The 20971-nt window shown below is 39.0% G+C and overlaps 1 protein-coding gene across 4 annotated transcripts in view; it reads right to left on the bottom strand.

Moving 5' to 3' along the window:
* Positions 1-19683, bottom strand: part of CCSER2 (coiled-coil serine rich protein 2) — a 159456-nt gene extending 139773 nt beyond the window's left edge. For all 4 annotated transcript variants that reach the window (XM_029932048.1, XM_029932047.1, XM_029932049.1 and 1 more), the window contains exon 1: positions 19462-19683. The gene's annotated coding sequence lies outside the window, so the exon portion shown is untranslated. The remainder of the gene's footprint in view (positions 1-19461) is intronic.
* Between the last annotated feature and the right edge of the window lie 1288 nt (positions 19684-20971).

The following is a 20971-nucleotide window of genomic DNA, read 5'->3' as shown; positions in this document are numbered from 1 at the left end:
CAGACTACTGAAGTCTCCCTTACCTCTAGCTGGAATGACATTAACCGTTGTAACCATTATATTTACCCCTCATCAAACTAACTATGAGCTACTCAGTTGGCTATAATAACTAGATACAATTTAACATTCTACTTTGTTGGTTATTTCATAAGTATTTCCCACATTTCTATAGTTACATTTATTATTTTAATGGCTACAATATATTACATTGAGCTAATATGCTTAAATCATTTAACCACAAGTGACTATACCAAAGATCATGAATATTTTTATTTTTCAATATACCACTTTAACAGTTACCCTTACAAAATGGATTTTTACAGAGGGGGTAAGGGTGAAGAACCATATTACGTGATAAAAAGTAGCGCATTTACAAATGTTTTAGCCTAACCAAAGGAATATATGATTGTTACTGTCAAATCGTTTAAGGTGTCAGAGAGCGACAGAGAACAAAATAACAGAAAGACAGTTTTCAGTTCAAAATAAAGAAAATCTTTCAAACTACCAGGATTACTCAACAAGGTAATAGACTACCACATAAAACACTAAGTAATGGATCTGAAATCATTCAAAAACAAGCTGAATAATAACTTGACAGAGAGTGCAGACTCTTACACTGAATGGGCAAAAGGAATACATAACCTCTTATGTTTCCTTTCACTAAGCATCTTCAAGTATTTAATCTCCAGCCATCTTCCCAGAAATGCACTAGGTGCTAAGTATACAAAAGTTGACAAAACAGACATGGCCCCTATGGTTTCTGCAATTACAGTCTAGTAGTATAGAAGACACAAAAAAAGAGAAAGGGGGAAAAAAAAAAAACAGGCAAACAAGTAACTACAAATCAAAGTCCTGTGAAGGAGAACAACAAAACAGAAGACTGGGCATCAAGGTAGGCATCTCAGAAAAAGAATATTTAAGTTATAACCTAAAGGAACAAAAGGTAGTTAAACAAAGACTGTTCTGGCACAATGGAAAGCCATTCATTGAAGGTTATGAAGAAAATTACATGATCTCATTTTCATTTCTAAAAAATATTTCTGGCTGCTTTGTGGCAAATGAATTGGAAGGGAAAAAACACAGAGGCAGGGAAATTAGTTAGGAAGGCAGGGAGGAAGGAGCCCAGATGAGAAATGATGACACACTTGGCAGGGTGCAGTAGATGGACAGAAAGAAGAGTTCAAGATGTAGGCAAGGGGAAACAGGAGTATATAGCACTTGGTGATAGATTAAATGCAAGAAATGAGGAAAAAGGGAAAGAGAAATCAAGGATGACTCTCGGGTTTCCAGCCTGAACAACTAATCAAATGGTGCCACCATTTTCTGAAAGGGAGAAACTGGGGGAGAGACAAATCTGGAGTAAAAGAGAAATCCAACTTTAAGTTTCTATGATTTTCTTTAGATCCTTAATAAACAATTTCTACCAAAAATCACTCACTGTCCATTCTCTGCTCTTTAAAAAGCAGTCTGTGCAAGGGGAGAAAAGCTATAATGGAGCCTTGGTCAATGAAAAAAATTGGAATACAAATGGTAGATTATTTATCAATGTTAAATTCAGTGAAGTCCATAATCATACAGTGGTTAGTTTTTTAAAAGCCCGATCCTTAGGAAATACATGTGGATGTACTTAGGGGAAAGTGTCATGGCATATGCAACTTATTCTCAAATGCTTGGGGTGTGTGTGTGTGTGTGTGTGTGTGTGTATACAAGAGACCATATATATGCACACAGACATATATACACATTATATGTACAGAGGTATACATGTAATATAGGAAATTATAAATAGCATAAAATTTTTTGACAATAGGTGAATCGATAAAGACTATTTGGATATTCTTTGTACTATTCTCATTCTTGCAACCTTCCTCTGAGAATCAAATTATTTCCAAATTAAAAAAAAAAAATTAAGCAGTCACTACTACACTTAACTCATTCATGCCAAATAATTATAATTCTTTTCAACCTATTTCATAAATATTTCCCCCCAAACCAGCTATCTTGTCTTTTCCATTACCAAGAATAGTGTCCCCATCAGGGAGACAAGAAGCATATACAACAGCTCCACAAAGAGAGAGCATGACAAGAAGTGAGGGCTGAAACAACAGGCTTACTGCAATTTGCCATCTTCCATGACCTACAATGTCTGTGTGTCTCTGGAATGTACTAGTTCCTATGGCCTGATCTGTATCAGGCTGTTAGATGACAATTCTTAAGTTTTGTATTTTGACTTCTCATGTAATATATAGCAATAAAGCTCACCATAGAATCACCATGGTCATGTGATACCTGCCTTGGTTAAGTGTTCCTCCTCTACGCTCCCATTCATCTCTGGGTATAGCAATCATCACATTATTTTGAAAATCCTATCTATACATATTCTACTTTAATATGTAGGAAAAACACTCAATGAACCCTACTGAGTGAAATGAAAGTAACCAAAAAATCTAAATATGTAGAACTGCAAATTTACTAGAAGGTATTTTCTTTCTTTGCCTTGGACACGGCAGCATGTATGCAGAAAGAGTCTTACTCTAATTCCACAGGAAAGGAGACATAATATCTGGGTATTACTGATGAAAAATTGAAAATGCCTATGCCTGAAACCAACACTACACTGTATGTAAACTACCTTGACTTAAAAAAAATAATTTTATAAATGAAATAAAAATAAAAAATAAAATTTGCATCACACTTTAAAAAATAAGAACTGAAAATGCCAATAACACTATGCACAATCCCAAATCTTGTCTACTTCAATAACAACTATAATTTCATAAAATATAATTAATAAAAGGAAAAAGATATTGTAGACTGAGGCCTAAGTATCAACCACACCTTAAATTCAAAGTACATTTATATTTAACCTATACTCGCTACGGGTCAATCAATGCAGGGAACACGTCACTGACAAGAAAATACACGTCATAATATTCTAGACAGAACTTTGTTCTCTATTATCACAATCCTTAAGTAAAATTATGTAAGGTAAGAATATTCAACTTAGTAAATAAATTGAAAACTAATCATTTTACTGTGAAAGGCAGTTTTTCAAATGTTACAATTAAACTTGCCAAAGAATATATGATTAAATGATAATATACATAAAGTGTTCCAAAAACAAAATTATATATCAGATATGCATCTTTTAGCAAAATAACTATATGTTAACATTTCTCTTATTTTAAAGTTTATTTTATTTTTTGAGAGAGAGAGGAAGAAAACCAGCAGGGGAGGAGCAGAGAGAGAGAGAGAAAGAGGGAAAGAGGATCCGAAGCAGGCTCACGCTGACAGCAGAGAGCCCAAAGTGGGGCTCAAACTCCCAAACCAGGAGATCATGACCTGAGCTGAAATTGGACGCTTTTAACCCACTGAGCCACCCAGGCACCATGACTGTATGTTAACATTTCAAAATGTCCCAATTATCAAATGGTAAAATACCAAATGCTTAAAAGATACTTCTGAGTTTGAGCACTCCTGGGTGGCTCAGTGGGTTAAGCGTTCAACTTCCACTGAGATCATGACGTCACAGTTTATGAGTTCAAGCCCCTCGTCAGGCTCTGTGTTGATAGTTCTGAGCCCTCCGATTTTGTCTCCCTTTCTCTCCGCTCCACCCTTGCTTGTGCTCTCTCTTAAAAATAGATAAACAAAACAAAAAAAAGATATTTTTGAGCTTGTAAAATCAACAGAACTTAGATGAGTCCCTGGTGAGTCCTAGTAGGGCTGATCTTTTAGCACTCAGATAGAGAAGAACTCAGAGATTCAAATCGAAATATAATTTAAAACTGTCAGTTTGTCTTTCCAGTCCCTTAGGAATTAGCTCTTCCTCTATTTCAAGCCTGCAACTGTTTAGGTCTATTTGTGGTTGTGTCATGTCTCTCCTGCATTCATGAGAGCTTCCTGATACTTGGCACATTATCACTGTGTGCTGCCCAAAGTCACTGCTCTGGATTCATCAAAAGATGCCCAAATGCTCCAGCCCCATCTGGAAAATGGTAGGCAGCCCAGCTCAGCCATTAGACCCTTTGAAATGGTGAGTATGTGCCTCTAAATATCCTCTTCTGCCCTCTCCCATTAACCAATGAGCACCAGCTGTACATTCTGTCTACATCCTTGCTATTTTCCTAGTTCCCTTTAGATTTTCCCAACTCATAGAATATAATGCACATCACTTTTTAATAATTCTCAAATCCATCCTGTCTTCTCCAAAACTACCTCATTTCTTAATCTAGAAGCTTACCATCTCTAGCCAGTATTCTATTAGCATGTTTCCTTAATTCCCTACCTTCAGCTTTTCCCCTTTAATGCATCCTTTATACTTTTCTCAGACTTAATATTCAAAACTATAATCTGATTATGTCACTCTTCCGTTTAAAATCCTTCAGGGGCACCTGACTGCCTCAGTCAGAGGAGCATGCAACTCTTGATCTTGGAGTCATGAGTTCAAGCCCCATGTTGGGTGTAAAGAAAAATAAACCAAAAAAAATAAAAAATAAAAAAATAAAATCTTTCAATGGCTCTCCAAAGAACAAATGCCACAAAACAGTACTAACAACAGCAGCTGGTACCTACATAGCACTTGTGTACCTGGTACTCGGGTTACCTCATTTAAATGCTACAACAATCCTATAAATAGGGATCTTTGTTATTCTTATTTTGCAGATTTAAGGAGACTGAAACTTGGAGAGGGGTGCATGAGTGGCTCAGTTGGTGAAGCGTCCAACTCTTGATTTCGGCTCAGGTAATGATCTCATGGTTGTAGGATCAAACCTTGCATTGGGCTCCATGATGAGCATGGAGCCTGCTTGGGATATTCTCTCTCTCTCTCTCTCTCTCTCTCTCTCTCTCTCTCTCTCTCTCTCTCTCTCCACGTCCTCCCCCCCCATACTCTGCCCCCCTCTCCTCCTCACATTCTCTCCTAGCTCCCTCTAACTAAATAAACATTTAAAAAAACTTGAAGAAATCACATCATCTGTCCATAGATACACAGAAAGTAAGCAAGTGTTCCTTTGAAGCTGCTCCCTCGTACCACTACCCCATAAACCCTGTCTTCAACTCACACTGAACCACCCAAGAATCCATTCCCATATTAAGATCTTTCAGAACTCCTTACCAGAGTACACAGCACTCCCTCAGCTCAAAATGCCATTCCATCTACCTTGGGGGCTCTCTATAAAGCCTTTCTCCTTCTTTTCTCCAGAGAGGCACTCCTAGGCAGAACATTATAAGCCAAAATGATACACACCCCATGCTCAACTTCAAAATGCTATAATACAGAATGTTCAAATACATTTTCCAAAATAAGTTCCAAGTGAGAAATCTAGTACCAGCCTCATAAACCCTAAATTGATTGGAAAATTAACAAAAGTCCACAAAACAGCAGCAACTAAAAAAAAAAAAAAAAATACACAATAATCTTGCAAAATACTCACAATATAGAAAATTCAATTATTCTGAAACATATGCTAACTCATTCAATATATAAGCGACTCAAGTTTTAGAGTAATTTCTTCTGTTAACTTGACTTTTTAAAATGTCACAAGTGGGGTGCCTTGGTGGCTCAGTTGGTTAAGCGTCCAACTTTGGTTCAAGTCATCTCACGGTTTGTGGGTTCGAGCCCCGCATCAGGCTCTGTGCTGACAGGTAGCTCAGAGCCTGGAGCCTGTCTTTGGATTCTGTGTCTCCCTCTCTCTCTGACCCTCCCCTGCTCACACACTCTCTCTCTCTCAAAAATAAATTAATTTTTAATTAATTTCTCAAAAAATAAATAAAATTTTTTTAATGTTTTAATTTATTTTTGATACAGAGAGAGACAGAGCATGAGAGGGGGAGGGGCAGAGAGAGAAGGAGACACAGAACCAGAAGCAGGCTCCAGGCTCTGAGCTAGCTGTCAGCACAGAGCCTTATGCAGGACTCGAACCCACGAACGTGAGATCTGACCTGAGCCGAAGTCGGAAGCTTAACCGACTGAGCTACCCAGGTGCCCTAAAAAATTTTAAATAAATGTCACAAGCAAGATAGATTCTACCTAAAATCAAAGAAAGAAAACCAAGAAAAAATTTTTAAAAAACTGAAAAGTTCTTCTTTGACTATACCTGAATTCAGAAAATAATGCTTCAGTCGAAAGGACTTGTGCTTATGAAACATATTAGATGATACAGAGGTGGTGACCATGGTACCACCTCTGCAGCATCAGCACATTAGGCCAGTATCTGCCAGTACATGCAATAATAGTATCAGGAGTCTCACCTGATTATGGACTGATGGTTAAAAAACATCTCTTCAAAGTACTATTCAAATCTATTAGCTTACAATTCCCCACACTAAAGCTCTCAGTTTTATCTACTCACAGTCTGAAGCTCCTTCTATAGTTATCTGCTCTTTAACTGGCATTTGGACACAAAGCACCTAGCATTACTTTCTAACTTATAATCTTTTTTCCAGCTCATTATGAAAATGTCCTGAAAGATCATTTCTGGCACTTATCCCAGAAAGGCCTCTGTTTCCTGTATCTTTTCTTACTTTCCCTTTTATCTTTAGAAATAATATTCTTAATCCTTAAGAAAATTTCTTGTACAAAGCATAAGTTATATCTTAACAATATCACAGAAATACTTAGGAAATTAACCTTTAATGGATACACAAAGATTAGTCCATGGTTCAGGTGTTATTCTAGAGTGGCAAATTTTGCCGCTGGCATTCCTACAGGATACAACCAACATGAATTTCCTATACAATATTCAGGATCAGGCAAAAGACTTTTTTTAAAGGGCCTTTTTATAATGGTTACTAGGATATTAGAACCTGGCTCAAGGAAAGAGTAAAGGCAATGGAGAGGGAAAAGCTCCAACATCAGGACTTGCCAGCTAATGGAAAATAAGGGTTGGGAGAATAAACGTCAGGATGGTTCCCAGGTTTATAATTTGAGTAACTGAGTGATTGACAGCATCATTAACCAAGACAGGAAAATGAGGTGAATACATGCTTCTGGAGAAAAACATGTACTTAATTTTGATGTTGTAACTTTCAGGTTTTCTGCTAGACAATCAGGTGGACATTGTCAGTAGCAAACCTAAGGGCTGGAGTGTTCAAGACAAAAACAGGGCTGGGGAAATGAACAACAGGAGATAATGAAAAATGACATGTGTTCCAAGAGAGCATGACAGAATGAAGAAAAAAGAGGTCAGACTGAAAACCCTGGAATATTTAGGGATAGAAGTCAGTAAAGACAGCTGAGAAAGAATAGGTAAGAAAGAGAAACAGAAAAGAGTGATGTTATGAAGGCAAAGGATGAGAGGTTCACACTAGATTTAACAATTGGGAACTACATCCAAGAACAAACACAATTCCAGTAAGTAGAGGAACTAAGAGTAAAAACACTGTTGGGATAGTGGAATGGCTCAAACAAGCAAGGCAAAAAAGAAAAAGTATGAACTGTGGAACAGAATGTAGAAGAGTTTTGCTGGAATGAAGAGTTCATGTAGCAGAAGAAAAGAAAGGAAGTCTGGGCCAAAGGCTTGGCATTGCAGACTGCATTCTATTTTGGACTTTATTTTATGAAGAAGAAAGACTGGTACTTTTTTTTCTTCTTTCAAAGACAACGAAGCAAATCTGCTGGCAGTATCCATGATGAACTGGAATGACAGGAGAGTTAAGGCAAGACAAGTTACTGAAGAGTCTTAAAATTATCTAGGGCCTGAAAGAGGTTAGTAGTAGCCAAAGTAAGAATTAAGGAGTACATGAAAGAAAGAACTCCCAAGGCATTCCACTATTACTATACTCATCAGGTATCACAAAAATTCGTGGACTGAGACCTCTTATTCAGCCTCTCATCACTAGTACTAACAAATCAGGAACATGGGAAGTAGCCAAAAAAAAAATGCTTGTTGAATTATGATAAAACTCAGTAATGATAAGATACAGAAGTAAGACCTAAAGATACTGTAGAGAAACCAAAGATGGTGCTACAGAAAATACTAACATACAGTCAAAATCAAGGTTAGAAAATAAGTTTAAAATACATTTAGGGGGCGCCTGGGTGGCTCAGTCGGTTAAGCGTCCGGCTTTGGCTCAGGTCATGATCTCATGGTTCATGGGTTCAAGCCCCATGTCGAGCTCTGTGCTGACTGCTAGCTCGGAGCCTGGAGCCTGCTTCAGATTCTGTGTCTCCCTCTCTCTCTGACCCTCCTCTGATCGCACTGTCTCTCTCTGTCTCTCAAAAAAAAAAAACCAAACATTTAGGGTAGGAGTGCCTGAGTGGTTCAGTTAAGCATCCACCTCTAGATTTCAGCTCAGGTCATGATCTCACAGTTTCATGAGTTTGAGCTGCGGCTCCCCGACTCCCCACCCCATGTAGGGCTCTGCTCACAGCTTGAGATTCTCCCTCTCTCTGCCCCTTTCCTTCTCACACTCTCTCTGCCTCTCTCAAAATAAATAAGTAAACTATTAAAAAAAGAGAGAGAGAGATGTTGAGGGTAGAGGATAAGGACAACCAAATAGATATATCAAAGAGGAAAAACTGAAACCACAGAGGATATAAATATTCAGATATTCAGACCAAATAAAACAAAAAAAAATTTGAACTAGAAGATGAAATTAACAAATCTCATTATTTGCTCAGAACAAATATTTAATAAAATATTAATTTCCTAAGACACTCTGTATGTGACTCTGTCTTTAAGAATACTCTCTGAATTGCTCATCTGAATAATCTGTACAAATTAAATTGATGTAAAAAGACCAACCAAATGGGTCATTCAGAAGTGGGTCAATGTTGGGGCACCAGGGTTGCTCAGTCAAGTTAAGCATCTGACTCTTGACCTCAGCTTAGGTCATGATCTCACAGTTTGTGGGTTTGGGCCCCTCATCGGGCTCTGCACTGATGGCGCAGAGCGTGCTTGGGATTGGGTCTCTCTTTCTCTCTGCCCCTCCCTGACTTGTTTTCTCTCTCTCTCTCTTTCTCTGTCCTTCCCTCCCTCCCTCTCTCAAAATAAATAAATACATAAATATTTAAAAATTCAATGAAAAAAATTTTTAAGTGGGTCAGTGTTGGGGTGCCTGTGTGGCTGAGTCAGTTAAGTGCCCAATTTTGGCTCAGGTCATAATCTCACAGTTTGTGGGTTCAAGCCCCACACGGGGCTCTGTGCTGAGAGTGTGGAGCCTGTTTTGGAGTCTCTCTCTCCTCTCTCTCTGCCCATCTGCCTCCCAAACTTGTGCACACATGTGCTCTCTTGCTCTCTCTCAAAAATAAATAAATAACTTTTTTAAAAAGTGGGTCAAGGTTAAATAATCATCTGCTTTACTCAAACATTCATTCAACAAAAATTCATTGAGTGACTATAAGTTTAGTGTTGAGGAAAGGGAGACCAGCCATAAAATCAAGTAGAGGAAAATACAGTAAATACAAAAACAAAATAACTGCAAAATGTTACAAGAACACAGGTAACAGAGAATATAATGGAGGTAGATTAGAGCAAGCATGATGAAAATATGCCTAGAAGTTTTCCTAGAAGAAAAGACTTTTATTTGGGCTTCTAAAAAGATGATGTGATTTAACAAGATAGCTAAGAAGTTAGATGGCATTCTGGGAAAAAAAAAAGGATATGTGCAAAAGCACAGAGATGTCAAAGAGTTTCTCATATTCATGGAACCACAACAAAAGATAAAGGCCACAACACATGGAGGACTTTCTGTACAGTGACAGCAAATTTGACCATTATCCTGTGGTAAGAAACATCAGATGTACATTAGAACCCAGCAAGGAGCGCTCCAAATCCTCTAAAGCAGAATGCAGGTACAGCCAGGAGGTGAGCAAGCAGCAAAAAAAAAAAAAAAAAAGGGGGGGAGGGGTCTAACTTCCACAGTTAACGGAAAGCCAAAGAAGATTTTTTAAGCAACAATAAAACATGATCAGATGTGTGTTTCAGAAAGCAAAAGTCAGTAATATGGATAAGCGGCTAATGGAAGAAAATCTGGAATAAGACCAACGAAGATTAGAAAGCAATTGCAGTAATGCTTCAGCACTGAACATTGACAACTTCTTACTCAAACATAAATGAACCACAGATGGAGGCACATAAAGTAATGTAGTTGTAATATGGGCTTTCAACTTAAGTTTCTGAACTCATCTCAAACATCAACTCAATAATCAGAAGCAATTACAGTAAAAGTATGGTCAGGTACATTAGAAAAAAAGGAAAAAGAATGGCCATCAAATCTTTCCCTTAAAAGTACTTCACTTAAGAAGGGTTTTTATTTTAGTTTTTTCCTTTTTAAAAAAGGCATTTCACAGTAAAACTACTATATCAGAAAGAGATTACCAAACCAAAATTTAGAACTGCAGGGCAAGCACTGTGCAAAACTGCTGAGAACAATAAACAGGGAGAAGTTACCAAACAGAAACAGGTTAGCAAAAAAATTAAAAATTAAAAAAAGACCATTTAACTCATTTCCTAACAATCCATTAAAAATTTCATTACTTATCTATAAAAACTAGTTTTGAGCTGATAAAAAAAATTCAACAAATTTGGGGCATGGGGTGTTTTTTAACACCTCTCCCCACTAGCCACTGTCTTAATTTGCAAGATATAGGTTAATACATAAGGACATATATATATATGATAATGACAGACTGTGGGTTCACAGATTAGGATTTAATTTCATTTATTTTTCAAAGAAATGGCTCCTTTAATCTTTCTCTCTATTGGGCCATTTCATTAGCTATAAGTGTTTTTGTATTTACACAACTATACTAGAAAAGCACGCATCTTTAAAAAAAAAAACAATTCCTTGACTCCACATCCCCTCTAGCTATCGCCCTGGTTTTTTCTCATCTTCAATTTATAGCAAAGTCCTTGAAACCAACTCCCTTCCTACAGTTCTCTCTTAAACTCACTCCAATAAAGTTTTCATCACCACCAATCCACCACAAACGTGTTACAGTCACCAATGATTCTCATATTAATAAATCTATCAGTCACATCCTTTACTGAATCTAATAAGATCTGACAGAGCTGTTCACTCACTCACTCCTTAAAACCTTTAACTTGGCTTCAGGAAAACCATTCACTCTTAACTGCCCTCCTTCCTCCTGGAATGCTTCTTAGTTTCCTTTGCTAGCTCTCCCGGTCCTTCCTCTCTCTTTCCCTGTCAACATTACAGGACCCTAAAGCAAAATCTCTGGGCTGCTTCTCCAGCCACACTCTCTCCCTAGATTACCTTAATCAGTTCTCAGGGTATTAAATACTATCTCCATGCCCATGACTGAAATTTTTTATATCTAGCCCAGACCTCTGTCCTGAACTGCAGACTCACACATACCTTGTCTGGACAGTATTTCCACTTGCACTGTTAACTTAACATATCCAATTTTAAACTCATTATTTCCCATCTGCTTTTCCTGAAGTCTTCCCCATCTTGGCAAATAGCAACTCCATTTTTCCAGTTAGTCAGGACAAAATCAATGAACAGCCACATCCAATCCACCATCAAATTCTGTTGACTTTGATTTCAAAATGCATATAGATTGTAAGCACTTCTCTCAATTCCTGTCTAAAATCACTATCATCTCCCACTCTGGATTGCCGCTGGAGCCTGTTGGAATGATCTCATTATACCCAGCCTCAGACATTCTCTTCATAACTGTTGAGAAGTCTATTTAAAACAAGTCAAAACTCTTTAAATGCTTCACACCTTCAGACTAAAAAGCCAAAGTCCTACTGGCCTACAAGGCCATATATAATCTACCATGCATGCCTCTCCCAGTACCCACTATGGCCCCCCACCTCATCTTCCACCAATCATTCCCAATACCTCCACTGATCTACTTGCCACTCCTCAAATAAGACAAGTGCACTTCAGACACAAGACACTGCAGATCTTTCATCTTCCTCAAACACTCTCTCCCCTAATATCTGCCCAGATTAGATCACAATCTCACTTCTTCCATGTTTCTGCTCAAATACCATTCATCATTGCAGCCTTCTCTAACCATCTTACATAAAACAGCAGCATCTTGGGGCACGTTGGGTGTTGAGCCTCCCACTCTTGATTTCAGCTTAGGTCATGATCACAGTTTGTGGGATCGAGCCCCATGTCGGGCTCTGTGCTGACAGTGTGGAGCCTGCTCGGGATTCTCTCTCTCCCTCTCCCCTGCTCACCTTCCCCTCAAATGAATATATTAAAAAAATTTTTTATTAAAAAAAAAAACACCCAGCATCCTTCTTGCATGGTTTCTCTGCCTTTTTCTGTGTTGATCTTCTCCACAGCACTATAACAGCTGCATTTTACATATATACTTGTTGATTTTCTGTATCTTGTCATTAGAATGAAAGTTCCACAAGTGTAGAAAATATGTTTTCTTCACTACACTATGCTCTTCACTTGCATTATTAGCAAGTGCTCAGTGGGTATTTCTTGAATGGATAGATGGCATGAATCAGGAAAATCTAGACTCTGGAGCTGGTCTCAAAGCTTGGGCTGAGCGAATTTACACTGTAGAACTTCTCAAGTCCTGGAAAAATGATGACTGCAAACGTGACCATGAAATGAAGAAAATAAACCTGAGAAAAAAATTTAAATAAGAATAAAAGGAAGCATAAAGAAAAAAAATGGCCATCTCTGCCTCGCCACTCTCTATAAAGAAATACTACCTGGATATGCTTCCTATAAACTGGCCCATCAACTCAGATCAAAATATCACCAGACCCATTCCATACTTAACCAGCTGTTACCAACAGTTCCTGCTTTTCTAAACTATGGTTGTCAGAGAAAAGTGCAATTGCCAGCCCTAACACTGTCTGCCAAGACATAATGGTCTGAGAAAGCTCTCAAATTTCCCCAAAGCACTCAGGCTGCAACCAAATATCATTAATATGATGACAACAACAATTCAAAGTACCTTCTGGTGTCTGCCTATCTTAGTTGTCCCTAGTGTATTCACTAGGGGCTCAGTCATCAAAGACTGTGGAATTGTAATATGGTGGGGAGAAGGTAAGGGGGGGGGGGGGGGAGATTGAGAGGACAGAGAGAGAGAGAAACAGAGAGGAAGAGGGAAGAGGGAGAGGGGAAGGAGAAATGAGTGAGAATTCAAAGAAAAAATGGCCTATATTTATTTTTTGTATTTTAAAAAGCGGTAGATTGCCAGGGAATAGAAAGCATCTACTAAGCTACAAAGATATCACTATTACAGAAGCACCAAAAAACCCTGAGACATGCAGCATTCCTCAGCTAAAAGAGCTGTCTTGCATTTCCCATTCCCACACACAGAACTGAAGACATGAGGCAAGAGGCCATGCCAAACTGGACAGTTGGGAGCAGTGATTGTGGAGAGGAGGGTAGTAACAACTAAAGAAAGGCAGGGAAGAGAAAAGTAATTAGCCACATTTTTGGGTTTTTTTCTCTTCTCCCCTTCCCATTGTACTTATCAAGTACAGAAACCCAGATTTAAATTGAGAAGAAAAAGCCAGCAAGTTAAGAATAAGGATGCTTTGAAGCAAATAATAGAAGAAAACAAATACAAATTCCTTTCCTAAGCAGCTCTTTGAAAACCAGTCATATGAAATAAGTTAGGAAATGACCAAGGAATTTTAAAACAAACCCCCACACCTTAGATAACTATAAAACTGTACAAAAAGAACAAAGATTATTAATTGGAATGATGGTCCTGGAGCCTAAGATCAACAATCCTCAAAGATGATCCAAAAATCAAACTGATCAACATGGAAAAGTAAACAGGTGAAAAACTTCAGCTTTCATGAATCCAGTCTTTAAGAATCCTCTGGCTTCTCAATGGTTCCAAATCTCAAAACAACTAATCAGAAGTCTTGAAAGTCAGAGGAGTAACTCTGGAGGCATAGAAAAGCAGTCAACTCCGCAGAACTGAAAAGTTACATATTACACCTAACATACTGAGTTGTCAATTCACTTAAAAAGAAAGGAGGGTTCAGATTGGTTGCTCTCAATAGGCTGAGTCACATCCCAGCATCATCACCAAGCATCAGCACCAAGCAGATGTTAGAAGCTAAATGAAGCATGATACCATAGGATACTCTAAGAAAGGTACGGAAGCAAAAAGCAGGTAGCAAAGTAAAGACAACTTAACTCTGTGTAACTGTTGGTCATCAAAGTATCACAGTGGGACACAACAATCAGAATTGTTTGTAGCCTGAAGGAGCACTTCGGTATTAACTTTTGTGCTAGTATCTCCTTCTCCTTAACACTCCTCTCCCATCTGGCACTGATCCTCCCTGGTGATTGTCACTTTCTAGAGCTCCTCTTCCTCCATGTACTCTTCGATTTAGGTGATTGGGTGTTTCCCACCCCCAGTTCAGTCTCCTGTCCTCTTCTTGTATTAGTTCATCCTGTATTAGCTCATGCTTTCGACTCAGCCTCTGTCCTTGAAAAACACACAATCCAGTGGGGGAGGCAGATGTGTCACTAGATTAGATGCAAATACATCACAGTCAATGCATAAAATACATAAAAGAAATATGACATAGTGTTGGAAGCACATATTATCTGTCATTACCCTACCCCCTATCTTCCAAATCAACACTCCAGCTTTCTACTCTCTTATAAATCAGTGACTAAATCCTGTATCTTTCCATAAAACCCCCTGATCTCCAAATCCACTTTGCAGTTCAGGCCTCATTTCTCATATGACCTATTTCAACCACTTCCTATCAGAAACACAATTCAAAATATTCCCACATTGCCACATCAGCCAACTCCCTAAAAGACAAATCCTATCATCCCCTTACTCTGAAACATCTAATATCTTTCCAATGCCTATGAGATAAAGTTCGAATCCTTAGCACCAAAAAAAGATAATACATGTCTCAAACACAGCCTCTTAAAAGTAGACTAAGTTCCAGTTCCACTGCTTACTAGCTGTGTTACCTCTGGCAGGTCACTTTACCTCTCTAAGCTTCCTCATTTGCAAAATGAGGATATGAAGAACCTACCTCTTATAGTTGTCATGGAAATCAAGGAAGCAACTCCAAGCCAAGTACCAGAACAGTACCCAGAAATCAGTGTTAACTATTACCCTGGGATATCTCATCTATCTAGAATGTCTCACTCCCCAAAGAAAGCAGATAACCAAAGTTTTACTCTCATATATTTTACAATAATTAATAAACAGTAAGAGTTAAATCAGAAATGACCTTTTGGTTAACCATGAACCAACAAAAACTTCAATTAACCAAATTATGCTTTCCTAAAATTTTTGCTTTGTCAAATGTACTATAATTTATTTAGAAACAAGTATGCATTTACAAAAAAACAAACCAAAATAAAAAACTAGTTTTGTTTTGTTTCCTATTCAAGCTCAGGAAGAAAAAAAAGCTGCAACCTACCAAGGGGAACTCACAGATTCTTGAAAATGTGATTCTCTATAGTACAAAATCCACATAAATGAAATTCAATCTCAGCTGCATATATAAATTTCTAAAGATATACACATGTAACAAAACAAACTTGAGAAGCTTAAGAAAATAAAAGGGTGCATCAGATGATGGAGTGATGTTCACTCTCAGACTTCACAATCAAAAGATGAAGTTGCAAAAATTTTTTGTAAGTCAGTGATTTTTAATCATTTTAAAAACTGCCAAGTCCACAATAATATAACAAAACAGATCAAAAACATTTTAGAAGCTTCTTATTTATGATGTTAAGTGCTAATGAAAATAGGTAAAAAGATTCCAATAAACGTATTGGCAAAGGACAAGCAATTCATACAAAGAAGAAAGTAAAACAAGAAAAATACTGCATTTGCTTTTCTATTGTAAATAGTTATGTTAGGCAGTAGATAGTCTTAAACCTATTAAAAAAAAGCTTTTAAACACAAAAACCTATAAAAGTATGATAAAACTTATCAACTAGACAGCAAGAGGCAATGTCAATCAATAAAAAAAAATTTTCAGCACCTGGGTGGCTCAGTTGGTTAAGCATCTAACTTCGGCTCAGGTTATTATCTCATGGTTTGTAAATCTGAGCCTTGTGTCAGGTTCTATGCTGACAATGATCCATGCTGACTGCGTAGAGCATGCTTGAGATTCTCTCTCCCTCTCTGCTCCTCCCCCATCTTCTCTCTCTTGCTCTCTCTCAAATACATAAACTTTAAAAAAAATAAAATATATAAATAAATCTTTCAGATATAAATTCAGCAATATTTTCCAAAAGTGACAAAAACGTTCAGACCCTCTGACCTTGTATTTCCCCTCCCAAAGGAAAGAAGCAAAACGTAGCACAGGTATATGACAACTGTTTTACTTGCAAAGCAAGAAACAACTTGGATATCCAACTATTATAAATACATAACCCAATTCACTGTAACACTGTAAAATTTAAATGCATAAAAATCATAGCAAAAATAAAACATATTAAATATGAAATACTAAAAATTATATTTGTGCTTTAATTATAATATAACATCATAAATATGGTGAGAAATAAATTGAAAAAATAAACATTTATTTTTCTTATTTCTTTCATCATTAAGCTGTTTGTAAAATAAAAAGTCTGTCAGAATCGATCAGGCCCACTAGAATAAGTGCACATTTCAGAGGCATAAAACCACAACCATCAATTTTTTTCTCAAAAATAACCTATCACATAGGAGTAATCAGATAGGCTCTTCTCACAGAGACTAGCCACACATGTAATTTTAGCCATGCTATTAGCCATCTGTAACCTTATTATATTAAAATCTCATTTTACCATCAAAACATAACGGTGTGAGGGATCTCCATATGGTGAGCAGAAGCCACTTGTTTGGGGCATCTGGATAGAGGGCCCCAAGTGCTGAGGTTAAAAACTATCAGCCAAGCAAAGTAGTGAAGGTTAGGTTTCTCCTCTATCCCCAAATGAATTATCATGTTTCTCACCACTCAAAGGCTCTAAGTTCCTAAGAGTGGCAGCTAAGCATTCAAGGAGGGAGAAAATATAAGCCAATTTGTTCTCCTGAAAATTGGCAGCTTCCTTATTTTCCTCCAAAACACTATTAAGTAATGAAAAATACACAAGCATGAGGTCAGAAGATGTGGGGTCCGAGTGCCTCTAAGCAACCTAAATAAGACATTGCCCTTTCAAGCTTTGGTAGTTTAATGGGTAAAATTTTTTAAACTGAACCAAATAATTTGCTAATCCTTTCAAGTTCAACATTCTATTAATAGACTCTCTTTACTTATACGTGTCTATGCCTCTCAAAACCTTCCATTCAAAACTGTAGAACAATTATTAAGACTTATAATTAGGAAACTGGGGGCAAAGGTAAAATACACATAGTCAAAACACCTGAATTGTATCCCAGCTCTGTCCCTTTCTACCTGCATGACCTGGGGCAAATCACTGCCTCAAAATAAACTCCCAAAACCAAAGCAGCAGCAATCCTTACTAGGCATGCCTTTTCTTAGTCTTACATTAAAAAATGTATCATTATTATTTTTTTTTCTGTTATCACTAGGGTTTCATTCCCAATCAGCATCAACTTTGACTGTCTTCTTGGAAATTTAAGGTACCTTATGCATTAATCTTTTCCATGTTTTCTGATATTGAAAGAGATCATTAACAAAGTTTGCCTATCTTAAATCTATATTTAAGATCAAGAGCATTCCTCAAAAATGTAATCAATTAGTTTTTGAGTACCTGTGCCACAAAACAGTACATGCTAGAGTTGAAGGAACCCAAAGATCGGATGGAGACAGACACAGAAACAAATCATTCCTGACAAATGTTAAATGTAGAATATATGATGTCGTACTGGATCAGTCAAGACGAGGGGGATAAGATTTCTGGACGATATTCAGAGGTGATATTTTCGGTAGGTCTTGAAGAGCAAATTGTTTACTAAGTTAGAGAAGAATTACCAATAGAAAGAACAGTGTAAAACCACAAAGGAAGATGTCATCTTCAGAGAACTCTTAAGTAGTGTTTGTATGGAGAGGCGAGCAAAATGGTAGAAATGAAATTAGAAACATCACAAGTTATCAGATATCGCAAAGGACTTTGACTTTTATCAAATACAGATTATGTAGAGTCATTGACAGGACTTTTAAACAGGGAAGCAAAGTCCCCTTCTTTAGCATACAAAGGGGTTGAGTTGGCAACAAACAAAATAAATGCAGGTCTCAATATGGAAATATAGAATAAATTGTTTTAAATGTAGAGTTCCTGCTCTCAGGATGGCTTCTAGCAGTTTCTTACTATGGTATATTAATACCACACTGAAGTAAAAGAATATGAATTGTGGCTAAAAGGTTCTTAAGAAAGTGTGTGTTGTTTCCCTAAAGAGAATACTAAAGAAAATAAGCAAATAATACTAAAGAGCTTCAATAAATCACAAGAGGCAAACAGTAATAAGGTCTGAGAAGACTGACTTCAGGCAAAACATTCAAGAATGTTTAAAATCCTTATCATCTATTGATTGCAGATAAGACCCATTTTGTGCAGGAGGAGGGTATCTTAAATTCCTTCTGGTTAAAGAGCTGTCACCACTAAAATCTTTAGTCTACAAGATGATTTTTTCTTGTAAGTGGCAAAATTAATAAGTTCCATTACATTTTAATTCTCAGGAGAGAAAGAGAAAAGGAATGCCTTTTCAAATGGCTATTCTGAAAGGACTAAAACTCAATTCATCTCCCCAATGAGAGTGAAACATCCACATTTCAATCAGCGACCGCGAAGAGTCCCTGCATCAGTAACTGCCACACTGTTAAGGCCTAGTGTTGGAACAGCAAGCCTAATTGGCTGGGTAGCCTACAAAGATGAATTTGCAATTATTGACATTCAAACTCAAGCTTAGCCACCAACGTCTACTTCAAAGGAGTCATTCTTCCTTTTATTTTGATTAAAAAGCAGGTACATAAAAAACATATATATATATATATATATATATATATATATATACACACACATACACATGTATGTATAAAAACAGCAGATGTCAAAAGGAGAGAGAAGCAGCATCTGAACCCATGGCAACGGTGTGGTCCATCAAAGTTTGATCTAAGGATGTGTTTTAAGGTGTGTCTTTTGTTTTGGCCAAGCAATTAAAAAAAAAAAAAAAACACCCAACAGTCTTTGGGGCACCCGGGTACTTTCCCCTGTCAACCATCGTAAGCATCCTGGCTCGGAAATCACAGGGTAACTTGGCCTCGCCCTTATTTCTTCTGAAAGAAAGGCGCACCCCCAGCGCCTGAGGCCCCCTGCGCGCCTGTCACAGCCCGCGGGGTGGGGGGCGTCCGGCCTCTAGGCTCCACGCTCGTCCCTCCTCAAGCGGCTCGCGGGGAACTGAAGACGATGCCGGGAGGGCTGGAGGCCTGAGAGCGTCACTGCCTCACCCTAGGTGCCTGGGCCCGAGACCCGCCGCGCCACTCCCCCACCCCCCACCACGCCGGGCTGTAGCGTTCGCCCGCCCCGCCCCGACTCCGGCCCCGGCTCCCGACCGACCCCGACTCTCACCGTGCGGAGGTCACGCTGCCTCCCCGGCCGCAGCCCGGCTGCGGGTTGCCCAGTGACCCACGGGCCCAAGGACCGCAGGTGAGGCGAGGGACCGCCCGTCACATCCCCGCCGTCCCCGCCGCCAAACCCGCAGCAGCAAGCATCGCGTCCGCGGCCTGAGGGCGCGCCTGACTCCAGAGACACCGCGCCCCCTCCCTTGGCCAGCACCCGCCTGGACTCCGCCCTCGGGGCCCGCGCACCGCGCGCGCGCAGCCCCGCCCCCCGAGGCTCCCCATGCGCAGGCGCGAGCCCAACAGGGCCAGGCCCCGCCTTCAGATCCGCCCCCGCAGCCCGACTCCAGCCTCAGCCCACCTCTGGTCCCGCCCCTCGTCCCTTGACAGTCTTCCCCAGGCTCCGCCTTCACCTCGAGACCCGCCCCCCTTCGCTGACCTTGCCTCTCTGCCCCCTGACTCAGGTGTCTGCTAGGCTGAACCCGTGATGCCAGTCCCGCGGCTGACCTCAGCTTTAGCCGGCGCATCGGACTAATATTTGCTGCTTGACCACGGTCACACCTGTCAACTCCACCTCCCGACCCCGAGAAGTTTGTAGTCTGAGCTTCGGGACTGACATCGGCTCCCCTCCCACCTTTCAGTGGTGTGGGCGCTTCCAGCATTTGTGTCTATCCCGGTCCCCTGCCCTCCCGTGCTCTGGCTCATGCCCGAAACATACACCCAGCCTACCACACCAAAACTGGGGTCTTGCTGATGCTGAGCGGAAGGAAGGGGCATCTCCAAGTGCTAAGATTTGCTGCATCTCCATAGCTTAATCAATCTGGGTTCCTTTTGCCAGGAACCGCGCTGGAACTTTCGTCACCCACAGGCCTCTGTTCTTTCTTTCTCAGCAGCTGGGTCTGCCATGAGTCCCCTGGGGGTCTCTGAGCTCTGACTGAGTGTTAAAGCCCTGCAAGCTGCACATATGTGACAAATAGACCAGCGACTCACTGAAACCCGTGTGGGCCAACACTTATCAACAGCTCAACTGCAATAAATAACATTTAAGAATCTAGTTTATTGATTGCTTTTAAAAGTATAATATATATAGTTAGAGAAACCCATAAATATATAGCCCTTAAGTATCTTAAAGTTCTGTAACTCCTTTCATCTCTACTTTCTCTCATGGTCAGAAGTGTCCAACATTTTAATTAGCTCTGGGTTTTTTCTCCAGACTTAAACATTATCGTTAGTTTTATACAGTAAACATTTTCTTATAATTACATGTTTACCATTTTTCTTATTATTTATTGCATTTCATATTTGCTTGGGAATAATACTCCATTTTATAGAGGTACATCCTTTAAAAGTTATTTTAGTGAAGTCTGTTAATGGCAAATCCTATTAATTTTTTTAGTAGGAAACATTTCATTTTATTCTTAAATTAACATTAAGCTGGGGGTAAATTTTAATATGAGACTCCCCCTCTCTCTTAAGTGTTTGATGTATTATTCTACTGTAATCTAGCTTTCACTGTTGCT

The sequence above is a fragment of the Suricata suricatta genome, chromosome 2 (assembly GCF_006229205.1).
Source record: "Suricata suricatta isolate VVHF042 chromosome 2, meerkat_22Aug2017_6uvM2_HiC, whole genome shotgun sequence".
NCBI lineage: Eukaryota > Metazoa > Chordata > Mammalia > Carnivora > Herpestidae > Suricata > Suricata suricatta.
Note: the sequence above shows the minus strand (reverse complement) of the source record. Positions and strands in the feature narration are given on the sequence as shown.